The following is an 8,181-nucleotide window of genomic DNA, read 5'->3' on the forward strand; positions in this document are numbered from 1 at the left end:
TGCCATCTTGCACAATTCTGTGATGATGACTGCTCTATGACTTGAAGCCTTCTTGGGTACAGGTCTCCCACCCCCACATTCTTTCCTTTTGTTCAGTCACACCCTTAGGTACACCCTCCAGGCATAGTGTCTTTGATCTGCTGTGGCATATGACCATGACTCACATCAACACTCTCCTGGGTGGCCCCCCAGCAGGTGCCCAGCCTCTAGGGCTATCAAAGCAGGTCTTTAGGGAGATGGGGTTACTGAGCTGTACTTGTCCTGTGGCATCTGAGACACAATTCTGTCTTTAAGCTCTCTTAAAAAAAAAAAAACATTTCTTGTCACACTGGACTTGTCAGCTTATTTTTTTCAGACTTAAGACTCCTTCAGTCTTTGGAGGTCATTTTGCATACATCTCCCTTTCATGGAACACCCAGGAAAACTTAACTCTTCGAAATCACAATAGTTTATTTCCCTCTTTTCCTGATCATTTCATATTGGCAAACCAGATTTAAGTGGTCATAAAATGCATTATCTTAAAACAGAAATTATTTAATACATGTACAATGGACAAAGATAAAAGCAGCCTACTCTTCACATCACATATTCCCCAAAGTATCTACCAAAAGTCAGGGTGCTGTCCCTCTGGATGGAGGTGTCTCAAGATAGATATTACGAAAGTGACTGACTTTTGAAGATGGAGGGATGACTACTGGTGTTTCCATGGCTGTTGTTTCTGGGGTTCTCGTTTTGAAGAATTAGGTTTTATAGATCAACTTATGATGCAAGCTCATCCCTGGTTCATTCTCTCCAGGGTTCTTATAACTAGTAGGGGCTTAGTCATAATTGGTTTACTTATTCTTAAGACAAATTTGTTAGAAGTTTCTCATGGGTTTGATTGCTTTATCATGTTCAGCCAAGTAAAATATAGAAACACTAAATCAAAAACAAAAAAAGATCTTATCTATCTTTTCTCAGCATGGAGCATTTAACATCTAAACATTTTCAAGTCTTGTAACCATTTTTTCCCCCAAGGTGAGATAATTTTAACAGTATTCTTTAGAAAATTCCCCTAGACACACTTTCAAATCATATTAAACCACTCCAAAGCAATTGGCAGTATATTAAATCAGAATAATTTAATAAGAAGAAATGAAGCATATAAGAAAGAAAGGTCACTAGTAGGAAAACAGTCAATGGAAAAATAATTTAGATAGATGTTAATGCCACATAAAGTACTCAAGGAAAGATATCTTACTGTAGGACTTTTGACTTAAAAAATGTTTTAATTTGTTATATGGAATACCTGAGCTTTTATATTCTATTAACATGATCAATGTGACAGGTGACCAAAATAAACAAAGATTTGAATAGAACAAACCGAAGGAAGTTGTATGAAATGGAGCAGCTGCCAAACACAGGGTTCTTCAGCTTCTGTTGTCTTTTTATCTTTTTGCTGCCATCCAAAGTTAAGTGACATAGTGATTTATTTTTATAAACCATGCTTTTGGATTCATAATTTTATCCTTTTCTTTTCTAATCCAATACAGCGGACACTGGTGAAATGGTCAAGTTCAGGAAATATTAAAAGGAGGAGTCTGAGAGACTTGCTGAGGGATTGTGCGACAAAAACAAAACAAAACAAAAAATTAGTAAAGAATCAAAGGATAAGACTTCTTCTTCTTCTTTTTTTTAAGATTTTATTTATTTATTTATGAGAGATGATTCCGGCCCCAGGATCATGCCCTGAGCCAAAGGCAGATGCTCAACGGCTGAGCTACCCAGGGGTCCCAGATGAGACTTCTATATCTGGAAATGGCAGACAGAAATTTACATCAACCTTCCCAATGAAAGAAGTAGAAAAGTGAGAAATAATAATAATTGTTATTATAATTCTGCAGGAATTTATCAGGGAACTTGCAAGGTAACAAAAAATTACCTGGCCAAGATTGAGAAAAAAATACATGGATTAGTGAAGCTGAAATTTGGAACTGCTTTTACTTTAGGATATTTATTAATCTAGATGACCTGACTGAAAAATTAAGGGATGTTTTGACATCCTTTTGGGGGCAGGGATCAGAGGGAAGAAAGGGGAGAAAATAAAACCATCCCTCACGTAGACTGCAATCTAGCTTTGAGGCACCTGGTGATTTACAAAATTTGTCCTAACAGTGGATTAAGATGATCCCAGATTGCTAACTTCACAGATTCCTGGTGGACCTAAATGAACATTGTCTCTGGAGAAAGATAAAATCATTAAAAGTCCTCAAATTATTTCTATGATTTGAAAAGCAAAACATAATATCTGGGACCAGAAGAAATTAACTTTACAGAAGGAAGCAACAACAACAAAAAACCTGATAGAGAACATTTACCCACAGGCACTCTAAATATTGGAATTATTAGACAGAGACTATAAAATACCCTTTTAATATTCAAAGATTAAAAAAACAAAATTAAAACTTTTGGTAGAGAACTAGAAATTATAAAAATGACAGTAGTTTTGAAAAAAAGAACAAAATAAACACTCTAGAACACAAAAAAACAATATAGTAACCAAAAACTAAGTAGCAAAACTGAAGTGCGAATTGGGGAAGTTCAACTTCAAGCCATAATCTTAACAGCTATTTTAAAACTAGGAAAAACATTCTAACATTTTTAAACTTCCAAATTTAACTCTTTAAAGTTCAGCCAACTCAGACTATTTTTCAGTTATTCATTGAAAATGTTACATTGTTGTATAAAAGATAGCATGGTCAAATATGTAATTTGGAAACAAGAATTTTAAATCACTGATATATTAAACAAAGACAGTTCAAAAGAATATTTTTCATCCTCCTGAAAATGGTCTATTGTAAATTAAATGAAATTGCAGACAGGTATCAGCTTTTCATGTTTCATATTTTTTTACTAGGAAGTTGCACAGAAGTCATTTATTATTAATTTAATACTATCTGAAACTTTGAAGTTTCAGATCCCATTTGGCTCATTCTGGAATATTTCTTTTTAAAATTTCCTGTCCCCCCCCCCTTTTTTTTAAGATTTTATTTATTTATTTATGAGAGACACACAGAGAGAGAGGCAGAGACACAGGCAGAGGGAGAAGCAGGCTCCATGCAGGGAGCCTGATGTGGGACTCGATCCCGGGACACAGGATCACGCCCTGAGCCAAAGGCAGACGCTCAACCGCTGAGCCACCCAGGTGTCCCTCCTGTCCCTTTTGATTCTCTTTTTAGTATAACTTTCCTGAACATCAGCTTTTAGCCATGGTTTATGAGTTAGCTTTTCATTCTTTTCCGTTCATGTGTGTGTTTTTCTGGACTTCTCCTTTGTCATTCATAGATGAAAATAACATAACTGCCTCTAAAGTCCACCCCCATCCCCCACTGTGAGAATTGCCATCTAGTCCCTAAGTGGCCAAAAATCATCTCAGAAGATTTGCTAAGGGGTGCACAAGGGGGAACGAAGAGTTTCAACAACTTGGTCAGGAGTTTGCAGAAAGAGGTAATAGGAGGGGGACCCCCAGCTATCTCTCTCTTTTCTAATGCCATGGGAAAGGGGGCTTCTCCTCTGGCCAGCTCCCCTCCCCATTCCCCATGTTCCCATCCCCCATGTCTAGTTCCTCTTGGGGGAGGTGGGATGTGGGGCTGTGGGAAGAAGGTATAGTGTGAGTAGGCCCCAGGAGAGGGGGGTCCTGGCATGGGGTGGGGATTCCCTTTTCACCTGCATCCTAATGCAGAGTTCCCACAAGGTTACTTTTTTTTTTTTTTTTTTTTTTTTGAGAGAGAGAGAGAAAGAGAGAATTGGAGCTGTGAGCAAGATGATTGGCAGCAGTAGAAGGAGAGGGAAAGAGAGAATCTTAAGCAAGCTCCATGCTCAGCATGTTGCCTGACATGGGCCTTGATCTAGTGGCCCTGAGATCATGACCCAAGCTGAAATCAAGAGTCCCACACTTATCCCTTGAGCCACTCAGGCACCTCAGTTACCTTTTCAAGGTTTTTATTTAGTAATTTGTTTTTTTGGGAATGAAAGACAATTATTTGATTGGCATACCACTCTACTTGAGACCAGAATTGGATCAATTATTCTCCAACATTTATCCACATGGCAGGCATTGTGAGGTACCACTTGATTCCTTCGGTGAAGGATTTTTTGTTCCAGTGTTGATAGTGTTGTCAGTTAAAGTCAGATCCTGCATGGATTGCCTCACCCAATGTCTTGCTCCTTCTTAGAGTTATATCTAATGACTGATAGATGCAGAAGTATAAAATATGGTCATTTTAGCATAACAGAGAACAACTCTGAAGGGCATTCAAGCTCCAGAGCTCCCAATGGAGTTAGCTGAACTTGTGGGCCTACCTTATTGTTTTATTTCTGGTTCTGTCCACTCTAGTTCCTGTTCCTTCATTTTTACAAGTGATGAATTCAAGGTTATTCCTTAATAAACATCTTTTACACTAAACTCCATTTTAGATTTTGCTTTGTAGGATATTCAACCTATAACAATTTTATCTCAAATTTCCCAGGAATGAGGCATGGAATCTATTTTCCATCCATCCATCCATCCATCCATCCATCATCCAACCGTCCATTCACCAATCCATTCAACAAGCCATCCACCTCTTTCTACCACTGTTTTTATTAAGCCATCCTGGTGTCTCAGATGATTACTATTCTTTTCAATAATATTTCTTTAGGTCATATCTATACTATCCATCAAGTAGTCAATTGTTATGTTTAGCTAGCTTCCAAAAGATGTAAATAAATGTGCAATGTGAGGTATGCAATCAAAATCACATCAAAACATTACCAAAATCTCAAAGTGCTTGCTATTATTGAATTTATGAAATAAATTTATGAAAACATTAGTTTTAGTTTCACCAAATTATCTCCAGGGGGCAGCAAAGAGTAATCCTAAATTAGTAATTCTGCAACTAGAGAATTAGGGACAGAGCAGTTTTTTTTTCTTTCTTTTATTACTTTATTGCTTCTTTTCCCTCCTCTCTTCCCTAAGTTCCCCACTCTTCTCTCTCTCTCTCTCTATCTCTTTCTCCAAAACAGATGACTATGAAGCTGTAGGAGTGCCCAAATGGGCAAAATAGTGAGTGAATAGATGAATAGATTTAATAGAGATAAGGAGTGTAGGAGAGGTATTGGAGACAAGAAAGAGAGTTAAAATTTAAGTAGTAAATGAGGCCATATTTATAAAGTGTTTAGAACGAGGGCCTAGATGTTAAGCTGAGGGTTTGACATATGCTATTTACTATGGATGTGGTGAGGGAGGCCTAGAATTAATATTTAGAAAAATATAGTGTGGTGACTAATTTCTCTGCTCTGGTTTGACTTGCTGAGATTGCATATATTTTATTTTCAAACATTTGCAAATTTTTCTTTTTGCATAATTTGTGACTTTATATAAAAAATAATGATTAACTCTCATGTGATAGGGAGAAGCAAGCAGTTACTTGAGCTCTAGGCAGTCAGGACTCAAATCCAGGAGGTGAAAGGATAGGCAGTGGAGAACAAAGAGTCAAGGGTAAAAGGCCACTAGAGACTGCAGTAAGTATTCAAGATCCATGCAAAGCTTCTATGTAATGGACAAGCGAACAACATCTTCTTAACTGGCTTCAATTGTGACTACATATGAATCTGATTCTGGAATCATCTGGCCAGAGGAAGTTTACTTCAAAAGCACTTATAGGCAGATAAATCAGTTTTTGAGTAAATCAACAGTCCAAATTTGGGGGCATTATATCTTAAAGCAGCTCTAACTTAGTAAAGCTTTCTGAGTCTTTTCATTTCAGCTACCACAACATTAATCAGCATAATATTGTTTTCTTTGTCTCCCATGTGCACTGATTCTTTTTTTAAATTATTTTAATTCCAATATAGTTAACATACAGTGTTATATTAGTTTCATGTGTATAATATAATGACTCAACAATTCTATACATTACTCAGTGCTCATCATGATAAGTGCACTCTTTAATTCCTGTCACCAGTTTTGCCCATCATCCCCACACATCTCCCCTCTAGTAACCATCAGTTTGTTTTTTATAGGTAAGAGTCTGGTTTTTGACTTGTCTTTCTCTCTCTCTCTCTTTTTTCCCCCTTTGCTCATTTGTTTTGTTTCTTAAATTCCACATATGAGTGAGACATATGGTATTTGTCTTTCTCTATTTTGCTTAGCATTATACTCTACAGCTCCAACCATGTTGTTGCAAATGACAAAATTTCATTCTTTTTTTATGGCTGAGTGATATTCCATTTCATGTATATGGACACTTGGGCTGCTTTGCAATGTCTTGGCTATTGTAAATAATGCTACTATAAACATAGGGGTGTATGTATCCCTCTGAATTAATGTTTTTAAAATTTTTTTTGGCAAACACCCAGTCCTGTGATTACTGCAATATAGGGAGTTCTATTTTTAACTTTTTGAGGAACTACCATATTGTTTTCCGTAGTGGCTACAACAGTTGCCATTCCCACCAACAGTGCAGGAGGATTCCTATTTCTCCATAGCCTCGCCAACACTTATTTTTTGTGTTGTTGATTTTAGCCATTCTGACAGGCAAGAGGTGATGTCTCCTTGTAGTTTTTTTTTTTTTTAATTGTAGTTTTGATTTGCATTTCCCTGATGATGCGTGATGTTGGGTATCTTTCTTGTCTGTTGGCCATGTGTATGTCTTCTTTGGAGAAGTATCTGTTCATGTCTTCTGCCTATTTTTAAATTGGATTATTTGTTTTTCTGGTGTTGAATTTATCATTTCTTTATGTATTTTGGATACTAACCCTTTGTTGGATATGTCATTTGCAAATATCTCTCGTTCAGTAGGTTACCTTTTAGTTTCGTTGATTATTCCTTCAGTTATGCCAAGCTTTTTATTTTGATAGCCCTCATGTGCACTGATTCTTAAGTGGCAGTATTGAAGAGAAATTGGAAGACTGAGGGAGTAAATGTTTGGGTTTCTGGTTTGAGCCAAACCTTTCTCTTGATCCTGTCTTTCTCTTCTGCTCTGCTTTTGGGCTCCTGTGCCAAGGGACACAACTAAGGAGAATCTGGGGCCTTTAGATTGTTCAAAGAGGTACATTTACTAGACAAGCACATTTTTCTCTTATTATATTTAATTTCATGGCATTTCTTTGGCTAGCAAACTCCTGGTCCCTTTATTGTTTCTCCAAGCACTTGTTCTCTATAAGAGCTAAGGGCTAGAGTTGGGAGGTTAGAGGTCCACTCCCCTAACTTTTGGATGGAAGAGGTAAAGGAATGGGGAAGAAAGGCTCATCCTCCCAAATCTACTTTGAAAATTCTATGTGTTTTGAAACCATTCTCTTGACTCTTAAACTGGTAATTGTATTTGTAGTCTGACTGAGATGAGAATGTGAGAGTGTGTCTTTGAAAGTTGTTGACCTGACACTCAAACCAAAGGAACTGAGTGGAGAGAACACCAGGCTAGCAAACATGAAACTTGAGTTTTTACACCCATCTATGTCACCAGGTCACTTTGAGATCTTAGGCAGGTCAGTAAGTCCCTTCTGTGCTTTAGTTTGGGCTGTGGAATTGAACAGGCAATAAAATAGATTATCACCAAATTTTTTTTGATGATATGAAATGATTGTGAAAAAATGCTCATGTCAATAGAATACTAAGTGGAAAGGACAGGCTACAGACTTGAGTAAGAAGCTTACCTAGAATCATCAGACTAGGGCCTCAACCCTGGGTCTCTCCTCTATCAAAACGCAAGATCTTGACCTCTTTAACCTTGGCCTCTACATAATGGAAACCAGAATGCTTTATTTAACTAACTAACTAATTAATTAGTTTAAAAAATATTTTATTTGAGAGAGAGAGAATGAATGGTGGGGAGGGGCAGGGGGAGCTGGAGAAGCAGACTCCCTGCTGAACAGGCAGTCTGATGTGGGGCTCAATGCCAGGACCCCCAGGTCATGACCTGAGCCAAAGGCAGCCGCTCAACTGACTGAGCCATCCAGGCGCCCCAGGAATGCTTTATTTTAAATGACATTTCGTCACTGATTTTTCTGACATAGAGTGAAATATTAAACAATGGGGAAGTTCCTGTTGCTATAGTCCACCATCTTTACATAGCACATCTCTTTGTGTACTCCAAGCCCTCAAGTGCCTGATTCTACTGTCTCAATCAAATTGGTTCACTAGAAAGAAAGCTTGAGAAGAGG

Source organism: Canis aureus, chromosome 35 (assembly GCF_053574225.1).
Source record: "Canis aureus isolate CA01 chromosome 35, VMU_Caureus_v.1.0, whole genome shotgun sequence".
Lineage (NCBI taxonomy): Eukaryota > Metazoa > Chordata > Mammalia > Carnivora > Canidae > Canis > Canis aureus.